The sequence below is a fragment of the Stenella coeruleoalba genome (assembly GCF_951394435.1).
Source record: "Stenella coeruleoalba genome assembly, chromosome: 8".
Lineage (NCBI taxonomy): Eukaryota > Metazoa > Chordata > Mammalia > Artiodactyla > Delphinidae > Stenella > Stenella coeruleoalba.
In genome coordinates, this window is record NC_137154.1 from 56,589,365 (window position 1) to 56,616,795 (window position 27,431).

Genomic DNA, 27,431 nt, shown 5'->3' on the forward strand with positions numbered 1-27,431 from the left:
CCGGCCCCGCCCACCCAGCAGCCCAGCTCGCGCGGACTGCGGCTCGGCTCGCTGAGGAGCCTCAAGCCGGGGAGCACGGGCAGGCGTCTGGGGGAGCGCGACTGGGCCTCGACCCGCGCAGCCCACCGTGGACCCCCGGAGGCTGCCTGAGGGCGGCGGGGAGGAGGGTAGCGCGGGGCCAGCGCCGAGGCGAGGGGCGGGAGTGCGCCGCCCCTGAGCGCAGGGAAACAGGTTGCTGCGGAGCCCCATACCCTCCCCGCGGCCGCCCCGCCGCGACCCGATTCCCGTCCTGCCCCGGGAGCGAACCCAGCCCCTCCAGGGCGCCCTCCACCTTCCCGGACCCCCGCGGCCCGGCCCCAGCCCGGCAGGCAGCCGGGTTAAAGGCGCCTTCAGCAAGGTCAAGGCGAGGCCGGCCGGCACCTGGGGATTTTTCCCAGCCGAGCAAGAGCTTTGCAATCGCATTGTTAAGGATCCTGGCAGTGGCAGGAAATCCGAACGGCCCCACAGGTCTGCGGGAGGGAGGATTTATTTTACAGCGCGGAACACACTCAGACAGACCCGAGATTTCGGCGGGGGGCGGGGGGGAGGGGATCCGAGGTTTCCGGAAGATGGAATGTGGCAAAAACAAAAATTCCCCACCCGTGCACGCCCCCACCCCCCGCCTGCGGGAGGAGGGAGCTCAGGGCCACTGTGCCCCTGGCTTCAGCGATCTGCAGGGCACTGGCAGGTCTGGGGCTGCTTATCCCGCTATGGGCGAAAAATAAGATTTAAAAACACTCTACTATGGTTTCTCTATCAAAGACCATCAATGTGCTGCAGGCGGCAAAGGGCAGCAGCGAGATGTGGAGAATAAACAAAACAGAAGCAAATTGCTGTCCGCGTAGCAGAGAAGCGAGGGGGACGGAAGCCATACTCGGCACCCGTCCCCATTCCATCAAAGCCGGCCTAGCCCAGGAAACCAGGAATAGGTACCTGGTGGTGGCGGGCTCTGGCAGAGGCCAGCACTCTCCCTCCGAACCCCGCGCCAGAGTGGGCCTGCATTGCTGGGATGCTTGGCATCTCGGGGGGCGCGGGGGACCAGGCATAGCGGGCAGGTTTCTAAACATGAAGGGAACTGCGTGTGGCAGATGGGGAGGAGGCGCTCGGAGAAGCAGAGAAAAGGGCCTTTGGGGTTCCCCAGGACACAAAGCCAGTTTCCTCATACAGCATTCCCTGGAAGGCCTCCCAACACCCCCAAGGGGAGGCTTGGGCCCTGTAAACTCAATGGATCCTGAGTTCTGACCGGCTTTTTCTCTCTGATCAATCCCAGATCCTTTTCCCAGTCCCTGCCTCGATCTCCGGTCCTTTAGGGACAGCAGCATCGGCACCCAACGCCCGTGGCAGGAGTGGCGAGGCGGCTCCCTTGTCTGGTCCCGGGATAGGAGCGCCCCGGTACTTACATTCCTCAAGCAGGCAAACTTTCGGGCTTGTCTTTCGCGAACAGGGGGCTCGCATCACGGTTCCCGGTAATCACTGAGGCAGTTTATGTAATTGCCCGCGATGCCATTTGGCAGATCTCCCGGCGTGCGCGGCCGCACAGCTCAGCACATGAGCACCCTTTCAGCCCGGCGCTCGAATCCCGAGTGTGCCCCGCAGCCGCCTTCCAAAAGTAGCGCAGCGATCTCGTGGTCTAGTCAAATACCAAGACTGCAAGCAGGACCCGGCAAAACCCAGGCTGTCTCTCCGCGCCGCTTTCGCCGCATTGGTGGCTTACAGATAGCTGCATCTCTACAAACCTCGCCAGGGCTGGTGGTAGGAGGGGGTGAGGGACCGGGCGGGGGATTGCCGCGATTCTGAAGAGGGATCCGTAAGCCACCTGAGTAATAATACCCTCGTCCACATGGACCAGGGTGCACAAATCACTTTAACGTCTCGCCCTGAAAGGGGAGCCAGTTTCCAAAGTTAGAGACCACGCAGTTGAATTTCCAGTACTTTCAAACCTCGCCTAGGCGTAGGCAGGGCAGAGAAGGGAGGGCAGCGGCCAGCAAAGCCCACCCTACTGCCCAGCTAACGAGGACTCACCAGTTGAACCTCCCCTCGCCCCAGTAGTTGACTGTGATTCCCTGGTTGCGTGTGCACACACACACACACACACACACACACTCTCCTCGAGACCACCTTCCCGTCTGCTCCTCCAGTATAAAAACTGCATATTTAAATCGCGAAGAAAATGACTAAGGAGCTCGGTGATCACATTTCATTCCAGAGCACATTTCCCCGAAGCTGGGGGTACAAGCGATCTCTCTCTCTCCCTCTCTCTCTCTCTCTCTCTCTCTCTCTCACACACACACACACACACACGAGCGTTCCGCGTGTCCACCCGGCGGCTGCAGCCTCAACTCGCTCCGAGGGGAAGGTGGACACCGCGGCAGGCTAGGAGAGAGGAGCGCCGCGCCGGCTGCAGAGGGCGCGAGGCTGGGGTCGCTTCTCCCAGTTCTTCCCTCCAACCGCAGCGCGTGCGGGGCCGCCGCAGCCGGCGCTTGCCCCTCAAGGCAGGCTGCAGCCCCGGAGCCCGGCGCCGCCTCGCGGGCTCCTCCAGCGCCCGCCGAGGCCCTGGGGCGGGCGGTTCTGCAGAGTGGCTGCGGGCGCTGGGGCCAGGGTGGGGAAGGGGATCCGGGCGAGGCCGACAAACCTCGGCCCGCGCCCACCTCCCTGCTCTCCCCTAGCCCTGGCTCCCAGGCTCCAGTCCGCGGCAAGCTCCGGGGGCTGCGCGGTAGAGGCTCGGGGCTCCAGACCGACTCGCCTCACCGGCAACCCGCGCCCCTGCCGTCCCCCCTGCCTCCCCCGGTGCGGGCCGGGGGAGCGGGCGAGCCTCTCCCGGAACCCTGGGCATCCTCGCGAGCTGCTCCGACCCTGCCCCAGCTAACGAGCGCAGAGAGTATTGAGAGCGGACGAGGCGCCGCCGCGGTCCCCAAAGGCGCTTTTCCGTAGAACGGATCGCGCCGCCTTACCGTGGCTGTAGGCTGCCACCGCCGGAGAAGCGGGGAGGAGGGCGGCAGAGAGGCAAGGCGCCGCGCCGGTGGCTCCTCTCGCTCTCGGCGGCGAGGCTCCTCGGCTCCGCGTGCCCGAGCAGGACGCCCAGGAAGGAGCAGGTCCCGGCTCTGCGCTCAGCTCCAGCGAGACCAACAATAGCTCCCGCAGGGAGCGAAGCCCCAGCAAGTCTCCAGCCCCGCGCGCACTCCTGGCTCCGGCTCCCGGCCGCTCCCGGCCGGCGTCCCTACCAGCACTGCTGCCCCACATGAAACAGCTGCAATCCCGAGGCTTCTGGGGGGTTGGGGCGGGTGTGTGCGCGCGCGCGTGTGTGAGTGTGTGTGTGTTTAATAGCTTCCCTCCTCTTCTTCCCCTCCCTGCCTGCTCGCCTGCCTGCCTCCGTCCCCAACCCTCGCTCTCTACACACAGACGGAGAGGGCGAGCGAGACACACACCACACACACTCACACACACACGTACACGCACACGCAGGTTACATGAATGGGAGGCTGGAGCCAATCCTAGGAGGCTGGGCGAGCCGCGGCTCACAGACGAAGGGAGCAGGACCGCACCACTGCACCGGGGGGCGCCACGCAGGTGATGCGCGTCCTCCCGGGGCCACTCACCCGCCTCTCGGCCAGCCCAGTCTGTCTGTTCTTTCTGACGTCTTCCCCTCTCCCCTTCCCTCTTTTCTCTCCGCTTCGTTCTCCGTCTTCTCTCCTTCCTATTTCCTTTTCGTTCTCGAATTCTCCGAGTTCTCTCAGTTCACTTTCTCGGTCTCCTCTTTACTTTCACCGTCCTCGCTTGCTCTCTCGCCCCCTTTCTCAAACTTTCTCCTCCCTTGTCCCAACTTTTCTCGACTTCTTCTCCTCTTGCCCTTTGTTCTATTTCCTCCCGCTCTGGCCTTCTCCCCCGTCTCTCTGCAGTGTTTTCTGGTCTCCTTTCCTTCCCCCCATCGCCTGTCCCTGGGTCTCTCTTGGGCGCGTGGCCCCGCTCCCAGCCGACTCCCTGTTGTTATTTCACGCCCGCAACACTTTTGCAGGGACGTCTCTCTCGCCCTTGCTGCTTCAGCACAGCCAGAGGTAAGAAAAAGCTGAGAACTAGAGTTCCTTCCTCAGGCACGCAAGACGCCCAAAGAAAGGCCCTCCTTCTTCGGACAACTTCCCCAGAGCCACGGTAACAGCTACTGACTCGCGATAACAATCATTTAAAGAATACCTGCAGTGAATGTGGTCCAAGAGGTTTCTGTCCTTCGCCTGTCTAGATCGTGATCGCCAGCACAATGCAAGAGAAGGGCATTTTTATATGATGGGAGAGGCAGCTTGGTGCAGTGGCAACTTGCTGGGGCTTAGGGAAGAAATTCCCACCCCAGCCCTGCTGCATGCTAACTGTATGACTTCGTGCAGGCCATTACTCTTTATCCAGCCTCAGTCTTCTCATCTGTAAAATGGATGGTTATGGTGAGGATTAAAAGAGAGAACAAAGGAAAGAAAGCTCTGGACATACAGGAGATACTCCATTAATGTTAGTTTCCTTCCCTCCCATCCCTTTTTAAAACTCCCTTCATGATCGTCCCCTACATTATATCTCCATGATCTCCAGCGCTTAATGAAGGAGGAAGTGTGACAATGCTAATGTCATAAAAATGTGAAACAAGGTCGAGGATATTTTAAAATCTGGATTGTGTGGTCAGGATACTGTCTAGCCAGTAGCCATCCACTGATTACAGAGGCATCAGAGATTACAGTATAAACTTGGGGAGCTGGAACGCCCTTTCAACATCTAACTGAGGCTTTCCAGAAAGTCAGGGATGAGGGGAGGAATGGGTGAGAGATTTCCACACACTTTGTTCAATCTGTTTTTAAAATGTTCATGATCACTGAACACTGACCAGTGACAAAGCCTCTGAGACTAACTGAAATGTCGAGTCTCTGCCTTTGGATAATATTTATCAACTTGGTGTCCTCACTGCAGACATCAAATGCTGGGGATAAGCTGGGATTGGCAGTCAGATTCAGTCCTTTGACAAAAATCTGTTGACCACTTACTCTGTGGTTGGCACTCTGACTGGCTCTTGGCATCCAGTAGGGAGGCAAATGGGCCCTGCCTTGGTGAGTATACAGTGCAGTAGACATGTGTGACAAAGGTGTAATAGGAAAATGAGTCACATAGACCTTGAGAAATGCCACTTGTTTGGCGGACAAAAATCTTTCAAAATATGAGGTCCATGGAGCAGTAGGGGGTGGAATAAAGGGATCCTTGAGAGTGAAAATTTTGGAATTCACTTTTCATTCTGTGCACCTCATTTGACCAATGAGAAAGCAGAGGGCCAAATGATAAAAGTAGTAGATGAAAGTATTATGAGAAACAAGATATTCTGCATAGTCTCAAAGTATCTTTGATTAACTTCAAAGGGGAAAACATTAACTTTATAGTTGAAAAATCTGGCCAATCCACCTTAATCAAGTAATTACTAGGTCAGCATCATTAGGAATATGGCAGACAGACATCATATGCCTCCTGATGTGTGATGCACTGAGAGGGACATCACATCTCTTCTGTGGTATTCCTGCCAAAAATGAATAACCTGAGTCAAATCATGAAGATACATCAGACAAATGCAAACTGAGGACCATTCAGGGAAATAACTGTCATGTACTCTTCAAAAATAGCAAAGTCTTGAAAGACAAAGACTCTAGACAGTTCCAGATTAAAGGACCAGTTTAGTTGTCATAGCGATAAATGCAACATGTGGTCCTAGATTGGGACATTAATGGGACAGCTGGTTAAATTAAAATAAGGTCTGTAGATTAGATAACAGTTTGTATCAATGTTAAGTTCCTGGTTTTGATCATTACTGTGGTTATGTAGGAGACTATCCTTTTTTTTTAGGAAATACCTCACTGAAGTATTTAGTGGTTAAAAAGATGAACAAAGCCCAATCCCCACCCTTCAAGGAGAGGCACAGTGTGGTGGGTTTCTGCCTAAGAAATGGGCAGAGTGTGAGCACAGAAGGATGCCCAAGCAAATTTTTGTGGGTAAAGGAAGACTTCCTGTAGGAGGTGGCATTCAAGCTGAGTTTTGAAGGCAAGAAAGTTTGCTAGATCATGAAGGGAGGGGAGGTGCTTTTTAAGTAAAGGTAACAGTACAAGGACGTGGACAAAAGCATGAGACACTCACTAAGGCCATGGAGTTGGCCTGTGAAGGGAATGCCTGGGGTAGAGTCTAGAGCAGTAGGTAGGGTTGGTTCTTGAAGGGGCCTCAAGGAAGCTGAGGATCTCATGCATCCTGAAAGCTCAGGTGCTGGGTGTGTGGGGAGCAAGAAATTAGTTATTAAAGGCTTTTAGTAAGAAGAGGCAAGTGATTTTAAGTGTATTTGAAAAAGGTGATCTTAACAGCACAGTGGAGAAATGAGTTAAAGGGAGTAGCTTGGGAAGACCGGAGATGCTCATTTAGGTCATTTAAGTACACTAAGGCAATTGCAGTGAGGTTGGAGAGGGGAGGAGACATTTGAGAGAAATGGAGGTTGTAAAACGAACAGATTTTGGTGCCTGGTTGGATGGGCTGGGCAAGGAGAAATCCAAAGTGACTCCTAATTCTCAAGCTTGGGTACCTGGATGGAGGGTGGCTCTAGTCACTTCGACGTCCAGAGAAATTCAGGAGGAAGTGGAGGTTTTAGAAAGAAAAGTAAGGTCAGTTGTTACCATCTTGTAATCTAACTACAGCTAGCTTGAGATTCTCCTATACAGCTCCTCTGTTCCACAGAGCATTTTACACTGCTGTAAAATTCAACCTAACACTCTCCAAATGGCCAGTCCCATGTATTAACCAGAAAAAAAAAAAAAAAAAAACAACAACAACACAGATTAGATATCGTAGTAGCACATTATGTGTAATGAAGGGAAAAAATGGAAACAGCCTAAATGATCAACTAGGATAAGTAAATTGGGGGACAGCCTTGTTGAAATATTATGCAGCCACTCTAAAGTTTTTCTCTTTTGCAGAGTTTTTTATGCCATGGGAAAATGCCAAGGTTAGCATGTAAATTTTTTAAGAGGCAGAGTTCAAAACTGTTAACTACATAAAAATCATCGTGGAGAAAAATCTGAAAAAAAATCATGGCAATTATTAACAATGGTTGCCTCTGGGTGATAGGGTTATGAGTAATATATATTCTTCTTCATGCTTTTTTGAAACTTTCTAACTTTCCCACAATGAACATTCATTATTTTCATAACAAACAATAAAAATCCATCATTAACAAAATGGAAGACGGCTGTGACCCCGCCTTCCACTTTATCCCTTTTCAATCCACCCTTCCCACTCCTACTGTAGACTAACTGCCTTTAAGCTTTATCTTTGAGAGTGAAATAAGAGAGCATTTAACAAATCAGGGGAAATTATCAGCTGGGCTGAAGAGGGGGAGAAGGTGTTTCAGGCAGGCAGATACGTTATTAGAGCTGTTGAAACTGTATATATTAGAGATGTTTGCATTGCCCTTACTGATTCTGTGATATGTTACAAGGAGAAGAAAACCTATAATGGGGCCAAGAAAATGTGCTTCTTTAAAGGGCAAGTTTTAATTAGGAAATGTATTTATTTGCAAAAACACTTCATAGTCCAGCAGTTACTGTAAAATTGTTTCTAAAGCAGGTGTTTCAAGTAAGGAGGCAGGTAGGGGCACAATGCTTCGTGCCTGTTGTCTGATACTACATCAAATACGCAAGCTGGTTGCATAGGATTTGGATACCCACTGATAAGCACCATCAAGTGTTCACAATTAGAGGGAAAAGTGCAGACCAGAGGATGCTCTTATTCTTTGGAAAGGTTGCTGTAAATGGTACCCTGGTTAGGTTCCCTCAGCATCTGTGATTTTTCATCTCATGGAAATATCTACTACGTGGCTAGGTTCCCCAACCCAATAATAACACCTTCCACAGCACAGCCCTTTCCCCTTTTGAAAGGCCCTCCACATCTGTTGATTCACTCAAGCCTTGCATCCATCCTGGCTGGGATCCTGTTATTTGAAGTTTACAAGGGAAGAATGGGGACCCAGAGAGGAAGAGCAGTGGCTAAAACTAAAGGAAGAACAGGGACGTTCTTGGAAAGCCTTCTGTGTGGCTCTGGGGCGTCCAAGGTTTGTTACCTCATCATATCCTCAAGATAACTTGGGAGGGAGGGTGAATAAACTGAGGCTTATGTGGTTCCGGCTCAATAGAATCAGAATGGGAACCCAGTTCTCAGAATTCCCAGGCCAGTGCCTTTCCCAGCACAATCCCATTTTTAAAAACCAAGAGGTGAGGCTAGGTGTTATTCTCTGACAGTTTGCGCAGAGAGCTGTCTTTCTGTATGATGGAAATTAAAAGCTGGTGTGTAGGGGTAAACGATGACTTTTGAATGTGTCTGCTAGAAAAGAAGGGGAAAGCCTCTGCTTGGATTCACAGAAATTTTCTCTTTTAGAGAAATGGTTGGTTCTTGTCTCTCTCTCCTCACCTCCACTGCAACAGAGTATTTGGCACTTAGAGGTTTTTAGTAAATATTTCTTCCCTGAGTGAAAAAACAAATGCTAATAACAAAATATCTAGCATGTATTAAGCACTGTGCCCAGGACGGAGCAAAGGGTATTTCCTCATTTAAATTTTAGAGCAACACCATGTGGTAGATACGATTATTATCCCTATGCTGTAGGTGAGAAAACTGAGACATGGAGAAGGCAATTTGTCCAAGGTCACATGGCTGATACATGGCAAAGCCAGATTCCAACTTGGATTGTTCTGTGTCCAGGCTCATAGCCACCATATGGTATTGGATGGATGGATGGATGGAATTAACGATACCAGCAAGGAAGTGAGCTCTCCATGAACTGCAGTACATCTTATGGTATGGTTAATCTTGTCTAGAAGAGGCCATCCCATTGCTCTCCATGATTGTGCCCCATTTATATCCTACATCACGTTTCACAAGCTGCAATTATTTGTGTATGCAATTGTTCTACTTAGTTTTTTGAACACCTGCCCAACTTGCAATGTAATTTCCAGGAGTGTCTTGGTCACTGTTACGATGACCAAGCACAATGCTTGGTGCAAAAGTAGGTGTTCAATAAGTATTTGTGAAATGAATGAATGAACGTAGGCTCCCATCCCCTTAAAGTGGTAGAGGGCCTGTGAGTATGTATACACATGCCCTTGTAAAAGATGGGTATTTTACATGCATTTATTCCAACCCACACCAACTCTGCCTTGAGCCATGTGGTTCTGGTAGTGGGGCTGAGGTGCAGATGAGCATGTAATGGTTCTGATTGTGTTCCTTCACTGACATTTGCTCCCAGATAGCAGGGAAAACGCTCACCAGAAAAAAGCAGCATCTGTTATGGTCAAAGGTGATGAGCTGGCAAAATTCCACAGTGGAAGCATCCTCTCTGATTAGGTCAGCCCCTACTTTCACAGCAGAGAGGCGCTGTATCAGCTGACATCCCTTTCTGAGAGCTGGCGGCAATGGTTTCCTCAGAAGGAGCTCTCCTAAAGCTTTCCTCCTGCATGCTGAATGCCATGTGGTACTTTCCAAAGAGGATGCATCCTCCTTTCTTGACAATTTTTGTCCTCTTTTCTCATCATTTGCCTAACAGACTTCTTTGCCACTCTTGTGGATTTGCCTTTTTTTTGCACACCAGGTAGATCAGGTGGCAGCTGCTGGTCTTCTGCAAAGCTAAATCAGATCCATTTCCTAGTCTTGGATGTCTGCAGCCTTAGAACTGCACGTGGGTCCAGAGGGCCGTGGCCATTGGTCCAGGAGTAATCAGGAATATAACAAACAAAGCAAACAAAAAAGCAACCACAAAGTCTTCCACTAAATAACCAAAGCCTCTGTAGGGTGATTCTAATGACTGTGATGCCAGGCCCTGACCCAGTTCTTTACGCAGATCCATACACTTAAGCCTTATGACAGTCCTACAAACTAAGTTCTATTACTACTCCCAAATCAGATTGTAATCTGGTATTTCTAGGGCTGATTAGGCTGTGGGATGCAAGGAGTGGCATTAATGTTAATTCCCAAATAAGCACACACTGTTCTGTTCTGTTCTGCATACTGCTTTTTCCATTTAACAATATGTCTTGGAAATAGCTGCCTCCTCGTTCTTTTTTATGGTTGCAAACTACTTCATTATAGGGATGGACCCTTTGAACTTAACCACAAGGATCACAGTGATTATGATACATTCATTTAAATAAATCTCAATAAATTAACGTAAGATCAGGTACCATCCCCAAAACGTTAAATAAGTGAATTAAATTATATTCTCACTATCAAGTCTGTTCACTCTTAAAGAGAAGCAATCCAAAGTATGTTGAAGTTTCAGATCAGTTGGAAAAGGATGAACATTTCAATTTCAATTAACAGTGCTGTGGTAACTGACAAACCATTTGGGGGTTGAGGGGAGTTAGATCCCCATCCCTTTCGGTATCACTTTAAAACTTTTCACACTGAATAGTAAAAAGAGAAAATATGAAAGTTCTAGAAGGAAACATAGATGAAAATTTACATCATTTGGAGATGGATAAAGATCTTTTTAAGTGAGTCATGAAAAGGAAAATGTCATAAAGGAAAATGTTAAAAATTTGACTATATAAAAAATTTGGAAAATTTTATACTTATAAAACCAAGAGAAAAATCAAAAGAACAACAAAACGTTGTGGAAATATGTGAAACATATATGAAAAAGTGCTACTGTCCTTAATATATAATGAGGTTTTACAAACATATAAGAAAAAGACATCTCAGTAGAAAAGTTGGAAAAGGACATAAAAAGCTACTTTACTAAAAAAGTACAAAGCTAAACAAATGATGTATATTTAACTCACTTATAACTCCAAGAAATGCAAGATACGAGAACACTGAGAGTTTTTTCTTTTTACGTATCAAATGAGAAATGTATAAGACAAAAATGACATACTCAGAAAATAGTTACTCTTCCTATACTGCCAATGGTTATATATTGACACAACCTTTCTGAAAGATAATTTAGCAATATTTAACAAAAGCCTTCCACTGTGTGGGGCTTTCAACCCAGGAATCTATGTCTACATTTAATAGAGTTAATTAAAATAATCATGGATGGACACAAAGAATTATGTAAGAGTTTTATCAGTAGTAATAGTGACAGATTGGAAACCATCTTAATTGTCAAACAATTAGTAAATGATCAAATGTATTACGGTACATCGTAGTATGATGAGCTATTACACAGCTATTATAGATCATGTGTAGAAGAATATGTAATGAACTTGGAAAGGATTCAGAATTAATATTTTTGTGACTTATTAAGGAAACTTATTAAGGAAAATTCCAAACAAATATAAAGTTTGGTGAACAGGCTCTACCCATCACCTAGTTTCAATTATTATTAATAAACAGCCAAACTTGTTTTATTTTTTGTTTGTTTTGATAGATCTTTATTGGAATATAATTGCTTCACAATACTGTGTTAGTTTCTGCTATACAACAAAGTGAATCAGCCATATGCATACATATGTCCCCATATCCCCTCCCTCTGGAGCCTCCCTACCACCCTCCCTATCCCACCCCTCTAGGTCGTTGCAAAGCACCGAGCTGACCTGTGCTATGCAGCTGCTTCCCCGCTAGCTAGCTATTTTACATTTGGTAGTGTGTATATGTCCATGCTACTCTCACTTCACCCCAGCTTCCCCCTCCTCCCCACCGTGTCCTCAAGTCCATTCTCTATGTCTATGTCTTTATTCCTGCCCTGCCACTAGGTTCATCAGTACCACTATTTTTTTTTTTAGGTTGAATATATATGCGTTAGCATACGGTATTTGTTTTTCTCTTTCTGAATTACCTCACTCTGTATGACAGACTCTAGGTCCATCCACCTCACTACAAATAACTCAGTTTCGTTTCTTTTTATGGCTAATATTCCACTGTACATATGTGCCACATCTTCTTTATCCATTCATCTGTCGATGGACATTTAGGTTGCTTCCATGTCCTGGCTATTGTAAATAGAGCTGCAATGAACATTTTGGTACATGACTCTTTTTGAATTATGGTTTTCTCAGGGTATATGCCCAGTAGTGGGATTGCTGGGTCATATAGTAGTTCTATTTTTAGTTTTTTAAGGAACCTCCATACTGTTCTCCATAGTGGTTGTATTAATTTACATTCCCACCAACAGTGCAGGAGGGTTCCCTTTCACCACACCCTTTCCAGCATTTATTGTTTCTAGATTTTTTTGATAATGGCCATTCTGACCCGTGTGAGGTGATACCTCATTGTAGTTTTGATTTGCAATTCTAATAATTAGTGATGTTGAGCATCTTTTCATGTGCCTCTTGGCCATCTGTATGTCTTATTTGGTGAAATGTCTGTTTAGGTCTTCTGCCCATTTTTTAATTGGGTTGTTTGTTTTTTTGATATTGAGCTGCATGAGCTGTTTGTATATTGTAGAGATTAATCCTTAATCTTGCTTTACTTATACCTCTTCCCATTTACTCCCTCCCCCATTATTTTGAAGGAAATCCCAGGCACCATTTCATTTTGTCCATAATTATTTCAGTAGATAGCTCTAAAATATATGAACTATTTTTTTAAAAAAAAACACAATATATTATTACGTTAAAAAAAAATAATTTCTTAATGTCATCAACTGTCTAGTCACTGTTCAAACTGCCCTGATTGTTTCATAAGTCTTTTTTTTTCCAGTTATTTTTGCATTAGGATCCAAATAAACTCCACACACTGCAATTGGTTGAGGTATCTCTTAAGTCTCTTTTGAGCTACAGGTTTTCCTCCATCTATTTTTCCCCAGTTGCACATTACTTGTGAAAGAGAACAGGTTGTTTATCATGTAGTTTCCCGTAATCTGAGTTTACTGATTGCACTCTTCTGGTTTAACATGTTCTTCTACATTTTATATTTCCTATAAACTGGTAGTAAATTCTAGAAGCCTGAGTTCATTCTTTTGGGCAAGACTGCTTCCTAGATGGTGCTGTGTACCTCCACCTGTCTTTGTGATGTTAGCAGTCTTTGGTGTTCCTCGACTAGATTCATCATTTCATTAGAGGTTGTAAACTGGTCATATTCTAATTCGAGCATTCCTTTTTCACTTTTAACTGGAATACTTTGATAAAGAGATACTTCCTCTCATGAACTTTTTTCTTACCTGAAAAGGCAAGATGCACGTTTGTTTCTTTCCTTTTATTTACCAGGTTTCCAAAGAATGAGTTAGTTCTCTAGCATCCTTCAGAGATAAGCAATGAAGTTTTTTTTTTTTATGAGCTCACGTATTTAAATATATTTGATGTATTTTTATTCATTTCAGTTATTATTCATATTGATGTTCAGTTGCCCCATCTCTGGTTGGTGGGAACATCTTCTTATTGACTCCCAAGTCCTTGATAGCCTCCTTTTTTTCTGGAATAGTAAGGTGCTCCAGGCTCATCTTGTGTCTATCCTAAGCCAGACCTGAAATCATCCTTTTTTTTTAAGGACCCCTGGTTCTTTTTAGTGGGAAATGGTATTTAGAAACCATACTATTGCTACTAGGTGTTGCTCATTGCTACTGGGTTAGTATTGTCTCTAGCTTTTTTTCAATTGGCAGGTTTAGTAAATATGTAATTTTTTGTTTGTTTTTGTTTTGCAGTATGCGGGCCTCTCACTGTTGTGGCCTCTCCCACTGCGGAGCACAGGCTCCGGATGCGCAGGCTCAGCGGCCATGGCTCACGGGCCCAGCCGCTCTGCGGCATGTGGGATCTTCCCGGACCGGGGCACAAACCCGTGTCCCCTGCATTGGCAGGCGGACTCTCAACCACTGCGCCACCAGGGAAGCTCGGAAATATGTAATTTTTTAAAAATGAAAATTCACTATGAGTTTATACAAATACTTCTAATTGAGTTTTTACTTCAGTCTTCAATCTGTAACTCTCTTCCATTACAAATAATAAATGATGTTATAGAAAAATATTTAATGATTTGGGAAAATAGCCATAATATCTATTTTAGATAATCATCTATATATAAATATGTAATATAGAAATCGCATGTATATCTCAAACATATGGAAGTTAGTAGTGATTATTTCTTGATGATAAAATTAAAGGTAATTTTAGTTTCCCTTTTTTTGCTTTTTAGTATTTACAAAATTTCCAGAATAAACCCATTTTATTTTTGCTATAAGAAAAAATTTGCTAAGAAACATAAATAAACCAGATGGTATAAATTATAATATAGTAAACTGTCTGCCAATCATATGTGGGTAGAATAACGATATTCTATTACATCTGTGGAGTGCTTTACAGTTTACAAATCATTTTACATCCATTACCTTTCACTGATCATCACAGCAGCACTGTTAAGCAGACAGAATAAGCATATTGTCTTATAGGATTTTAAAAAAATGAGGTTTAAAAGGATCACATATGATGGAATCAAGGCTGGAACTCAGGGCCTCTGACTGCTTGGTCAATGCTTCTCCCCTGCGTAACATCTGTCTCTAGATGGTTGTTACCGTGCTGTCGTTTTACAGTAAGGCAAGAAGACCCTGCAGTGTCCTACCTGCTGCTTGGAATGTTATCCTCAGAACTTGCTTTCTTTAGAGCGAGATTTGGAGGCCCATAGAAATGCCAATACTTATTTTTCAATTTAATTTTTATTTTTATCAAAATGATTCATTAACCTAATTTTAGAAGTCAAATATTCTACGAAGATTTTAATGCAAAACAGAAAGCCCCTGCCCTGAAATTCACCACCCCACTCTACCTAATATTCCTTCTCCCCAGAGGCAACCACTTTCAACCACTATTTTTTTTTTGAGCTGCTTCTTATTTTTATTTCTATATTACCAGGTAATCTGTTCTACTGCAATTCCTAGGTTTTTAAAAATGGCTTGAATTAACTTTATTTTTTCTTCCAGTTTTGTTAAGATATAATGGATATACAGCACTATAAAAGTTTAAGGTATACAGCATAGTGATTTGATCTGTGTACACAATACAATGATTATCACAGTAAGTTTAGTGAACATCCACCATCTCACACGGATACAAAACTAAAGAAATAGAAAAATAATTTTTTTTTCTTGTGACAAGCCCTCTTAGGGTTTACTCTCTTAATACTTTCATATATAACATAGAGCAGTGTTAACTATTTTTATGATGATGCTGTACATTACTTCCTTAGTACTTATTTATCTTATAACTGGAATCTGGATTTTTAATTATTAGGTATTATCAATATACTTTCTATTCTTGAAGATGATAATTTAACTGCCTTTTTTCTCTTTACACAGACAATTCCCTTTTCCCCATCCTCTCAGTGTACTTACATCATAAGTTTCGGTTAAACGTTAGTATTTCCATTATAATGACTGTGTAAGTATTATTCTCAGCTGAGCCATGTGGTGTACTATGATGTGCATTCTTGTATTAGTTTTTGTTCCCTCTTGAATTAATAACTGGCTTTTTTTTTCATATGTGCTTAGAGTTTTAGGTATCTATCACTGTTTCATCCTCAAACTCTACCAAATTATAAATCTTCTCTCAGTTCTCTCCGATCCATCAAATCATCTGTCAATTTCTTTTCTTATATTTACTTTCTTTTACTTTCTCCTTTCCTTTCCTTTACATAGAAATGTAATTCCCCTTTGTCTGAATGATTCCAATATGGACTGGTTGCTTTCTAGGCTTGCTGTTATAGCTCTTGTTCTAGGATCTCCCTCCACCATATTCCTGGAAATTTTATTGGAGCTCCTGTAATTGTATCTTTTATTTACAGGATCCCATGTCTTCCTCCTTCTTTGTTTCCTCTTCACACTGAGAGCAAATGTATGGGAGGTAGAGTTTTCGAGACCCGATTTTGTTGGATATAGAATTTTAGGTTGGAAATAAATTCCTTGTAATTTTAAGGACATTAATGGTTCCATTGTCATCTTGCTTCCTGTGTTGCTCCCATTTTGCCTCTGATACCATTTTGCCTCTTTACTCTGTTTATGTGACCTTTTTTAATCAATCCCCTCTGAAAACTTAGGATCTTCTCTTTTCCCCAGTGTTCAGAAATTGTATGACACTTGGTGTGGGTCTTCTTTCTTCCTATGTGCTGAGCTGTTTCTGGATTCTTTTACTTTGGAAACTGAGAGATTTGTTTGAAATATTTCATTGCTGATTTTCTTGTTCTCTATTTCCAAATCTCCTTTTATTCAGATATTGGACCTCCTAGACGCTTTCTAATTTTTTAATCTTCTCTTTTTATATATATATGTGTATCTTTTTGTTCTACTTTCTGGGATACTTTCTCAGCTTTGTCTATCCACCCATCTGTTGACATTTTTTATCTCACTGTTGTGGCCTCTCCCGTTGCGGAGCACAGGCTCCTGACGCACACTCAGCGGCCACGGCTCACGAGGCCAGCAGCTCCGCGGCATGTGGGATCTTCCCGGACCAGGGCACGAACCCCTGTCCCCTGCACTGGCAGGCGGACTCTCAACCACTGTGCCACCAGGGGAGCCCCAGGAGCCTGTTTCAGTTGAGTGTTTCTCTTTAAACACCCTCCAGTTCTTGTTTCGTGTACATATCTTTATCTCTCCAAGGATATTAATGATGCATTTTATGAAATTTTATACAGTTCCCTGCATTGCCTCTGTGCTCTTTAAGGTTTTTAACAGAGGTTACTTTGTTTTTGTGTTTATTTTTCATTGTAAGGGCTTTGCTCATCAGATACTGGTGATCTACGGTTAACTATGCCCAATCAACTAAAAACGAATTGGAGATTTTAGGGCATACGAGCCATGCATGTTGCCTGGTGGGCTTCCCTAGAGGATGATCTGTCTCGGTCATTTCATTGGTGATTCCCTAACAGTATCTGTAAGTCTTTTCTCGGGGGCCAGTTTCACAAGAAGGGGATTCTCCAGTCTCTTCCTGGGGGTGGAGGTGGGGATAGGGACAAAACTGGCTGCTACGATTTTCTAGAAGCTTAATGGGGGAAGGATCGGGAGGCAGTCTCACCATTTCTATATCGATTTCATTCACTCCTGTTCCTGTTTCCAGCACAGAATATCTACCCTCACCTGTGCTGCTTTCCAAACGTCCAGACTTTCTCAGCCTCGCTCATTCAACAGATACCCAGTCCTCTCCTTGCTGGAGGAAGGGCAGGCACCCAGCAGAGCAGGGCAGTGGAGGGAATCTTAAGACATTCAACCAATCTTCCTGTTTTCAACCCTACGCAGACCCCTCACTTGCAGAAGTGCCTGAGCTTCTAATTTCTGAGTCTTCCTGGGGCTCAGCAGTGAAAATATATAGATTCTGGGCTTTCGCCACTGGTCACTTAGGTTTTACTTTCTCAGTTCTGCCTAAGTCAATTATTTCCTGTCCATCTGCTTGATAGAACCAAAGTGTTATTGTCTCCTTTCCAATTCTTTTCTCATTTGTGGTTTTGTTCCTTTTATTCATTTCCCTCTCATTTTTTTAACATCTTTATTGGAGTATAACTGCTTTACAATGGTGTGTTAGTTTCTGCTTTATAACATAGGGAATCAGTTATACATATACATATGTTCCCATATCTCTTCCCTCTTGCGTCTCCCTTCCTCCCACCCTCCCTATCCCACCCCTCTAGGTGGTCACAAAGCACCGAGCTGATCTCCCTGTGCTATGCAGCTGCTTCCCACCAGCTATCTGTTTTACATTTGGTAGTGTATATATGTCCATGCCACTCTCACTCTGTCCCAGCTGACCCTTCCCCCTCCCCGTATCCTCAAGTTCATTCTCTAGTAGGTCTGCATCTTTACTCCCGTCTTGCCCCTAGGTTCTTCATGACCATTTTTTTTTTTTTTTTTTTTTTTAAGATTCCGTATATGTGTGTTAGCATACGGTCTTTGTTTTTCTCTTTCTGACTCACTTCCCTCTGCATGACAGGCTCTCTCTCAGTTTAGTAGGTGCTGGGGAGGGAGCGGGGATGAAAGTGTGCATGGTAAACCCTCCATGTGCAGCAGAAGTCCACGCCTCAAAGGCCAGCACTTTAAGGGATATTCAACCACCTCCTGGTCTTGTGCTACTTCTGGGAGAAGCACTGTGGCTCTGCTCTTCACTGTATCCGGGGCCTGAACTTGGGACCCCGAATTTCCTCATCTTTCAAGAGCAGATAATATAATAGTGCCTGCCTTGTTGGTTGTAGTGAGGATAACTGGGATGCTATCTGGTTTGTATTTTTAGTTCCCAGCCTTTTGAAAGATATCAATAAACACCAGCCACCTTTTTAAAGATTAAAATTGCTGGTAGGCTGTGCTGGGGGTAGGAGGAAAGCTCACTGGGTTACTGAGGGAGAAGGTAATGCATAGGGAGCTAGAGAATCCTCCTTTACAAATGCTTTGATGACAAGCTCTGGACTTTGAAAGGTAATAATAGTGGGGCTTCCCTGGTGGTGCAGTGGTTGAGAGTCCGCCTGCCGATGCAGGGGACACGGGTTCGTGCTCCGGTCCGGGAAGATCCCACATGCCGCGGAGCGGCTGGGCCCGTGAGCCATGGCCGCTGAGCCTGAGCGTCCAGAGCCTGTGCTCCGCAACGGGAGAGGCCACCACAGTGAGAGGCCCACGTACCGCAAAAAAAAAAAAAAAAAAGGTAATAATAGTAATGATGATAATTACTATTTACTGAGAATGTGTGTGCATCAGTCACCATGCTTTACATGTTATCTCAGTGAAACATCACAATGACCCTAAAAACAGGTACCATTAGTATCTTCATTTTAGAAATGAGCAAGTAGAGGAGTGGAGACGTTAAAACACTTGGTCAATATCACACAACAAAGATGTGACAGATCTCAGATCAGAACCTGCAATGTGTCTAGAGCTGTTAATACCAAGGCCAGAGCTTCTCAAACTTTAATGTGCTCACAAATCACCTGGGGATCTGGTTACAGTGCAGATTCAAGTTCAGTCGATTTGGCACAGGGCTGAGATTCTGCTTTTCTACCAAGCTCCCAGGTGACCCTGAAGCTACTGGTCCAGGGACTGCATTTTTACTAGGCTCCAGACTGAGATGTCTCTATGGCAGCTGTGTCATATGGAACCTAATTTATTTCTCAGGGTACAAAGGAGCCGATATGAACAGTAATGGTACCCCTTTCACTATCTTCCTCTCCTGTGTGCAGAACCGGCAGGTACTCATGTCCCCACCATACACATTCCCCAAGAGTCCCAGTATGTCTCCTATGTGCTCACAGCCCTCTCTACTGCTGTGGCTGCAAGACACTCACTTCTTCCCACCACCTTTGAAGTCCAAGGGTAGCCTTTCACTATTACCACCGCTTCTAGTGCCTTCTCTGAGCATTCCACCTGGAGTTCTAGTTCTAGGTGTTCTGAAACACAGGACCCTCAAGGTGTAGAAAGGCACCGAGTGCCTTCCTACGAGCCCTCAGCAGAGTTGTGCCATGTTTCTTGCAGAAATAGGGAGAAGCCCGTCTTCCACACAAGGTCACGTGGACCCCGGGCAGTAGCACTGAATCTCACAGGTTCCTTATGAAAACAACTCTGTCAGCTGCCACCTGTAGGCTTAATGACCTGGGGAAATAGAACTTCTGTCCTCCTGTACCCCCTCCCCCCTCATTAGCCTCTACTCCCAGCTCTCCTAGAATTCACCACACTGCAAGCAAGTCAACTCAGGCCAGCTTCCAACCTGGGTGGAAGGAATGATGATCCATTTAACTTGCTAGACATACCTAGCTATGCATGAATCTCAGGCTCAGCTAGAACCATGCTCGTGTGTCACGCAAGGCATAATAAAGGAGATTTTGGAGATGCATCTCAAAAATTCAAGTATATCAGAGGCTCAAGGAAAAGCACTGGAATAATTCTGGGATCTGAGGTCAGAGATGCACCTCTGTACTTAGCTGTGTGACCCTGGGCTTTTCAGGAACCCTCTCTGGTCTTCCAAAACTATAAAATTATGAGGCAGAGGCTCCAGATGATCTTTAAGCTGTACCTTTCAGTTCCGTCCGAACTTCTGTTATCTCCTTATAGCACTTAGTGGTCTAGATTAGTCTGTAAGAAATTATTCCTACTCATGAACTATCTGTTCGACCAATTAGAAATCAGAGCAGTGCTCAGGAGAGAGAGCTCAGAATATAAAATCAAATGACTTGCTTTTGCCACTTACTAGCTCTGTGATGTTAGTCAATTCACCCTCCTTTCTAATTCTCCGTTTTCTCATAATAAGTGAAGGGGTTGGACCAAATGAACTCATAATATCAATAGTATACAGTGGTTTCAAACTGTAGTCTCTTGGGCGGCATTCAGCCCACAAGCATGTTTTGCGTGACCCATGTAACATTAAATAAACTTTGAGTTGGGTTGCCAGCCTTTGAAAATTAGGAGATTTACATAAAAATCTGGTTTCCTGGCTTTCCTTGAAAGATCAGAAAATCAGCAACACGGGTCACTGTTCTTGGAGAGTCACCAGTGGCCTGAACTGCGTTGCAGCTGTCCTTTGAAAGGGCCATGCCGCCTCTGTATTGTCACAGCCCCTCCTGGGCCCATAGTACTCGTTCATATTATCTGCCCGAGCCCTGTAGATGGCTGAATGTGTGATCCCTGGGCAGTAGTTACACTGAATAGCTGGGTAATATCAGGTGAGTACTTATCCTTTTTAAGACGCAGTATCCAAATTACAGAATGGGGACAATACATGCTCACATTCTTTCATTGACTATATTAATGAGATAAAGCAGAGATCAGCACACTTTTCTGTAAAGGACCAGAGAGTAAATATTTTAAGCTTTGTAGACCACATGAGGTATCCGTTGCATATTGTCTTGTACTTCTTCTTTTAACAATCTTTTAAAAATGTGAACATTCTTAGCTCTCAGGCTGTACAAAAACAGGCCCTGGGTGGATTGGGTCTGTGGCCCGTGTTGCCATCCCCTGAAATAAAGTATGTGAAGTGCTTACAATAACGCCTGGCCAACTGAGTATCAAGAAATGCAGTTCTCGATATTGCAATTTCAGGCCTCTCGTTCCCTGACTCTGGGACCTGGGTGGATTCTGCAGTGCCCATCAGAAGTCCCTGTAGCTGCTCTGATTCTCTTCGGACAATACAGAGGGGGACAGCGTTCTGCCTGCTGAGACACGTCTTGCTAAATAGAAAGCCCTGCATGGTGTATAAAGAGCTCCGGAGCAGCACGAGAAATACAGTGCAACTGTGTCATCACCATGAAATCAAAGCCATTGTCTAAGCCATTTGCTAAACCACGTCCCCATTCCAGTTATTCTGCCTGAAACAATCACCTCTGGAGGAAGAGTTGCAGGCCCTTTAAAATCTGACTAGAGGCCCCCTGTTCTCATAGCCTTCCTCCTTTGTTTTGGTCCTTTAACTCCCCTCCTCCCTACCACCCCAAACACCTTGTGCTGTATTAGTTATTATTTAACTTGAATGCCAGGGATGCAGCTTGTGATGAAAGGCACTTGACAAAATAAAATTGCACTGTGTTGTATGACTCTCACACATGTGGCTTGGCATAATTAAAAACAGACATGATATTGTTTTCTCATGTAAAGAATGTGAGAGCTGAATCTGAAGAAATGCCAGTTATTTTCCACGGTGTCCAAGGAACCGGAGGAGAGCATGCATTGAAATAAAAGGGCCAAGGAGTGCATCAAGAGATTGTCCAAAAGATCCACTGACTTTTGTTTCCTTACTGGTCCTTCACCAAGAAATGGAACAAAATCATATAGGGTGGCATAAGCCAAGCTCCTAGCATGACCTTGACCTCAATTCCTTTGACCCGGGCCATGCGCATCCTGTTTGTGGGGACTCATCACTCTTCCATTCATTTAGCAGGCACTGCTTATGTCCCTACTGGGTGTCAAACCCTGTGCTAAGTGCAAGCAATGGAGAGATGAATAAATCAAGTGCCCTGATATCAAAGAATTTATGGTCTAGGGAGGAAGACCGATAGGTTAAACACATATAAAGTATTCATTAGTGCTGTGGTAGCATGAGCCGACACTTGATAAGCACTTACTATGGGCCAGGCATTGTTTTAAGTGCTTTCTATAGGAGCAATTCATTTAATCCTCTCAACGATCTGAAGGGTTATATACAATTTTAAGTGTCCATTTTACAGATGGAGAAAGTGAGGCCAGAGGCTACATAATTCTTAATTCTTTAAGGTCATGTAGCTAATAAGTGGTAGAGCTGTGACTCAAACCCAAGGACCCTGACTTCAGTGCCAGAGCCCTTGAAAGACTAGTACTAAACAGCCTCTTGATAAAAGCACTTGGACCATGTTCTGGGAACACAGTACCAAAAAGCCCCGAATTCTGCCTTTAGAGGCCAGGGAACACATGAGATAACATGACAATTGCCTGGAAGATTCCCTTCTCAGGGAAGGTGGGCAGGACATTCTAGGCAAAGAAGAAACGCATGCCTAGAGAATGATATTTGTAACAGATCCCAAAAAGAGAACATTCAAACCTGTTTTGCTTGACTCTTTTTTTTCAAAGCAACACTCAGCATTACTAGCGGTGCCTTGTTCAGTATTAGTCTTTTCTGCAATTCTGGAAACTTCAAGAGGGCAGGTCCCTGTCTTGTTGATTACCGTAATGCCTAATGCCCAGTACAGGCTTAATAAATATATCTTGAGACTAATGAATAAATCTACTCAAGGTTGAACAGCAGGATGAGGATTAAGCTAATATTACATCTACTATGGACAAGGGTTAATGCTCAGCTTTATTTTATACTCATAAAATATAATTTAAAAATTCTCATTTCACACTGCTTTTTTTTAGCCATGCCCATGGTATTCTTAAAAAGGCTTTAAAATCACAGTTATCATCAAAGCTCCCATTACTATCTGTATCAGTAACATTCTGTACATATACCTGGAGCAATTTTTCTGTGTGCAGAATTCTAAGTACAATGCTGTACTTTACCCATGATAGCCATTAATTAGGTGAAATGAAATGATGTTACAGTTGCAAGCAGCACATTTTAAAATGCAAATCCACGTGTGGTGAAAAATGAAATTTCTTTTTTTCTCCTGCAGAAGGAAACCATGCCGATGGCCAATGTAGAAGCCTCCCAAGCTGTCAGGCTTTCTTAGGGAAACTGACACAACTGTCTAAAGAAAAGAACTGTTTTGATTTGCTAGTCAAATCAGCAAAGATGTCTAAGGCTGAGGGTAAGGGGAAAAAGATGGGATCCATTTGCCAAGGACTGGGGAATAGGGCTCCAGAAGGTTTAGTGATTTCATGATTTCCTTCTCAGACATATTTGCAAGTATCACACTGAGAGCAGATATGTCTGATAGGTTACGCCTACTCTTACAGATCTCAAAAGAACAGGGACATGCGGTTGTGTGAGCTGAAGGGGAAATCTTTCCATCCATTCTGTTTTTCTAACGTCTCCATGAATCTGTGACTCTTTCCTGATAATTTTTTCCTACCGATAAAAAGTTTTGATGAGGAAATTATTGTAGAAGAATGATTCAGATGTTGAAGACAATATTTGACTTTCCCCTGAAATAATTTCCCAAGAGTGGGTCACAGAGAGCTTTTTACCTACAACCAGGCAACAACATGTTATTATAATTCCTATGCATCTAGTGTAAGCAGTGGAGTGTTGAAATCCCAAAACAGTGTCCATTCCCACATCCAGGCGGACAACCGTCATAAATGCAGGTGGAAGTTTCCAGCACCTACCTACAAGTGGGCTTCCTCTGGATAACAGTTGATCTTCAGGTTGCTAAATATACTCCTGTAGAAAGAAAAGTGGAGATCTTTGGGTTAGCCTGACCTGACTTCCACTTCTGGCTCTGCTACATAGTAGCCCTATGTCTCTGGGCAGATCCTGAGACTGGCATAGAATGGTGTTCCCTCCCCTTTCTGATGACATGTCCAAATCTGACAGCGGAACAGAAATGGCAGCAAAAGCTACATGTTCCTTTAGAGATAAAACAAAACAAGTTGTGACTTGCCTAACCCTGGAATTGAAAAGACATTTATGGTTGGAAAAAACATATTACCTGGCCCTGCCCTGTGCTCTGAGACAACATGAAGCGTGAGAACCATATTTTCGTTTCATTCCACAAATACTTATTTGTGTTTACATTGTTCCAACCAGTGTGCTAAGCTCTAAGGATGCCATGGAGAGCAAAGGCAGACATGGTCCCTTTGAAGTAGTTTGTATAGACATCACCTTCCATACATATTAACTCAATGATGTGAAATTTGCATTGTTGATAACCCCATAGTACAGATGAAAACACTGAAGCAGGAGGCAGGAAACCTTGAGTTTAAGCAAAGGGTGGAATCAAGAGCTACAGTCAGAGAGCCTGGCTCTATAGCCAGAGCTCTTTGCACTGTACCTGTGGCCTCCTCATTTCTGTACCAGTAATAGCAACACAGATGTCTGTTTCATGTGGGCAATGGACAAAGCACTTTTGCTTACTTGATTCCAATTGTCATACAACAATGCTGCAATATTGGTATTTTTATTAGTAGTATCTTCATATTTCATTGATGAAATTGACCCAGAGCGGTATGGCAGCCTGTCTAGCTGGTTAGTGGCAGAGCCGAGACTAGACCCCAAGGCTTCTGATGCCAAGGTCTGTCCACCATAGGTCAACTCCCAGTTCAAATATTTCTAAATTCAGAATTCTGAAGCCATATTTTCACTGTTTTAGATTATTTCCATAACCCATGTCAATTAAATTCCTGCTAACAGGCCATTTTGTGGCAAATTCTCGGTAATCGGGGAACCAAGGCCCTCAGGCTTGCAAAGTTATTTATGGCTAACTCTGAGGGCTGCCATTACTCAACCTGTGTGTGCTACAGCAAACTGTTTACTCGTGTATGCAAGCTGGCTAGTCCACTATATTTCTCTTCATTCCCCCTCAGCAAAAGTGGAGACACCAGCTTCTAGCATATGGAAGCATTTCTACACCGCTAGATTTTCTGAGGAGGGTGGGGTGGAATGGCAGAGGTGTGATTTGCAGCTATGTGTCAGAAGAAATGCGTATTTTTGAGTGAGGCTGATGGGACCACGTTCCAGGTGGCAAAAGTTGTCTCCAGAAAAGAGTTTTTCTCTCCACTTTACCCACAATTCACCATTTGTGAAAATAAGCGCTTTCTGAATCTGCTTACAACGTGTAAGGGCACAAAATCCAGGAAATCCTGGCTTTTTGTTTCTTGTGCTAATGCTGATGTTCTCTGAGAGGCTCAGGTTTCTGCCGGCTGCTTCTAAACAGGGTGCAAACAGGGAGCTCAGAGCTCCCTGCAAGTTCAGCAGCTGCATGCGTGACCACACTACAGTATTTTGCTTAAGCAAATTAAATTACTACATGTGTAAGTATTGTCTGAAGAGATGGTACCTTTAAACTTAGAATGCCCAGCATGATGATTTTATGAATAAACCTCTACATAATGCATTATTCTATTCTCAAACTAACAAAAGGCTTACAAAGCTGCAAAGGGCATGACAAGATGACACATATTTTTAATGTTTTAAGAAATATCCATTTTTCTCCTTCAAGCAATGCTTTTTTTCCCCTTTATTTGGGTTGAAAATTTTTATGGCACTGGTCTAATGCATCAGCTAAAGACCTCTCCACTGTATAGGTCCTTCCCTACCTAATTTGCTATTTAGAAACATATATAAAAAGAAACCAGAGGAGTCATCTGCATGACTTAGAAGAACTTGTGGGATATTCTCTTTTTCTCCTGCTTTGTCATTTTCACAGTCCCCGAAGAGTAACTAAATTTGTGGCCCTCCACCTAGTTCTCAAAGAGCCCCAACAGACAGACATCCTCTCATGTGGTCCCCATAGCATCCCTGGGAGAGCATCATCTGTAAACATCCCTGTTTTACAGGTGAGAAAACCAAGGATCAGAGAGACTAGGTAACTTCTCTTAGGTTACACAGCCAGGGAGTGATTTGAATTCAGTTCTGTCAGGCTCTTCAGCAGATTTTTCACCTCCTCTCTGGAGGCGTGTGGGTACATAGGGAGCTCTTCCCAGGGTCTGGAGGAAAGAGCACTGGACCAGGAGTCAAGGGACAGAGAGGTTTGATCCGAATTGCCTGTGGGCCCCGAGGAGGTCATAGACCCCTGGGAAGCCCGGCCCCACATTTATAGAGCAAGGGGGCTGCCCTGCGTGCCATCCATAATGTTTCCGCTTCTCTGATGCCCTGTGGGTCCTGTACCTTCAAGACTCTATACCTCTAGGTAGTGACGCTAAAGGTCTTTCATTTTGATTTTTACATTTTATTTACTGCCTTTCAAGTATGTCATATAAGTCAAATTCATAAATACTTAAGGATAATAACACTATTTCTTAAATGACTCAGAAGGAGGCGGGGACTGAATGTTTTCTTAAATCTGACATCACCCTTGAAATGTTCACATGTGTATCTTATTCCCTAATATGACTTAACTCCTTAATGGCAAAGTTGATGGAACTGACAGGACTGTCCTTCCTCCCTGCAAGTATCCCAAACCCCTTTTTCCACCTTGGGCACTAGTACAGTGCCTCCCTAGTAGCTACTCAATAAAGAGCAGCAGTTTTGCTTTCGTTATTTTTATATTCTTATTTAATTACTAATTCCTAATGGCCACAGGATTTGTAAACATTAAAGAAATATTAATAATTAATGCCTGTCATGTAAAATAACTTTTTATGATAACATATTGTATCACTATTTTCACCTGTGCAAGCTATACTCAGATAAGAATGCAGATCAATTAAAAACAGGGCCACCTTCTAGAAAGATCTGAAGAGTTTCCGATGTAAAGGGCACTGAATACTGTGAATAAGGGTATGCCTGATCTTCTAGGATACTTCTCACTTCCTGCCATTTTACTTTTCTCAATAAAGGCAAATCATTAAATGTATGACAGGATGCGATTCTACCTTTATACCACTGTCAGATTTTTCATACATATAAATTCATATAAATTCTTTTTCAGGCCACGTCTCCTGATTTTAGTTTGTAGAAATTAGGTCCCTACAGGGACCTTTGAGAAGCCTGTTGGGTAGACGGGCACATGCACACTCCTCTGCTTTATAATGTGGGAGGCAAAAGACAAATACTGCAAATCAATTCATTTCCAAAGCGCCCAAGTGATGGGTGTTCAGCGGTACAAAGTTTTGTATTATTCACAATAACCATGACTGCTGACTATATTAATAATTAATATTATTATTAAACTCTCATTATCCCCAGTTTATAGAAAGTAAAGTTCAAAGCCACACTGCTGGGAACTGGCAGAGCAGAGTCAGATGGTGATCTTTGGAGCCCAAAGCCCACGTTCTTTCCACCACCACCTAACTGGACTCAGGGGCCCCCGACTTCCTCCTCTATGCAGAGTCCACTGGCTTCAGAGCTCCCAGCTAGCAACCATTGCCTTCAAATGACACGGGA

General features: G+C 44.3%; 1 protein-coding gene and 1 long non-coding RNA gene across 2 annotated transcripts in view; one reads left to right on the plus strand and one right to left on the minus strand.

The window, feature by feature from the left end:
* The window catches only part of TENM4 (teneurin transmembrane protein 4), a 2,953,681-nt gene that overhangs the window by 735,963 nt on the left and 2,190,287 nt on the right, over positions 1–27,431 (minus strand). The window contains exons 13-14 of the mRNA XM_079930721.1: positions 23,714–23,768; positions 4,228–4,449 (exon numbers count right to left, since the gene is read on the minus strand). The gene's annotated coding sequence lies outside the window, so the exon portion shown is untranslated. The remainder of the gene's footprint in view (positions 1–4,227; positions 4,450–23,713; positions 23,769–27,431) is intronic.
* LOC307191064 lies at positions 3,566–23,707 on the plus strand. Its single transcript, XR_013829592.1, has 3 exons — positions 3,566–3,606; positions 4,052–4,091; positions 21,017–23,707. It is a non-coding gene; the product is annotated as an uncharacterized lncRNA (long non-coding RNA).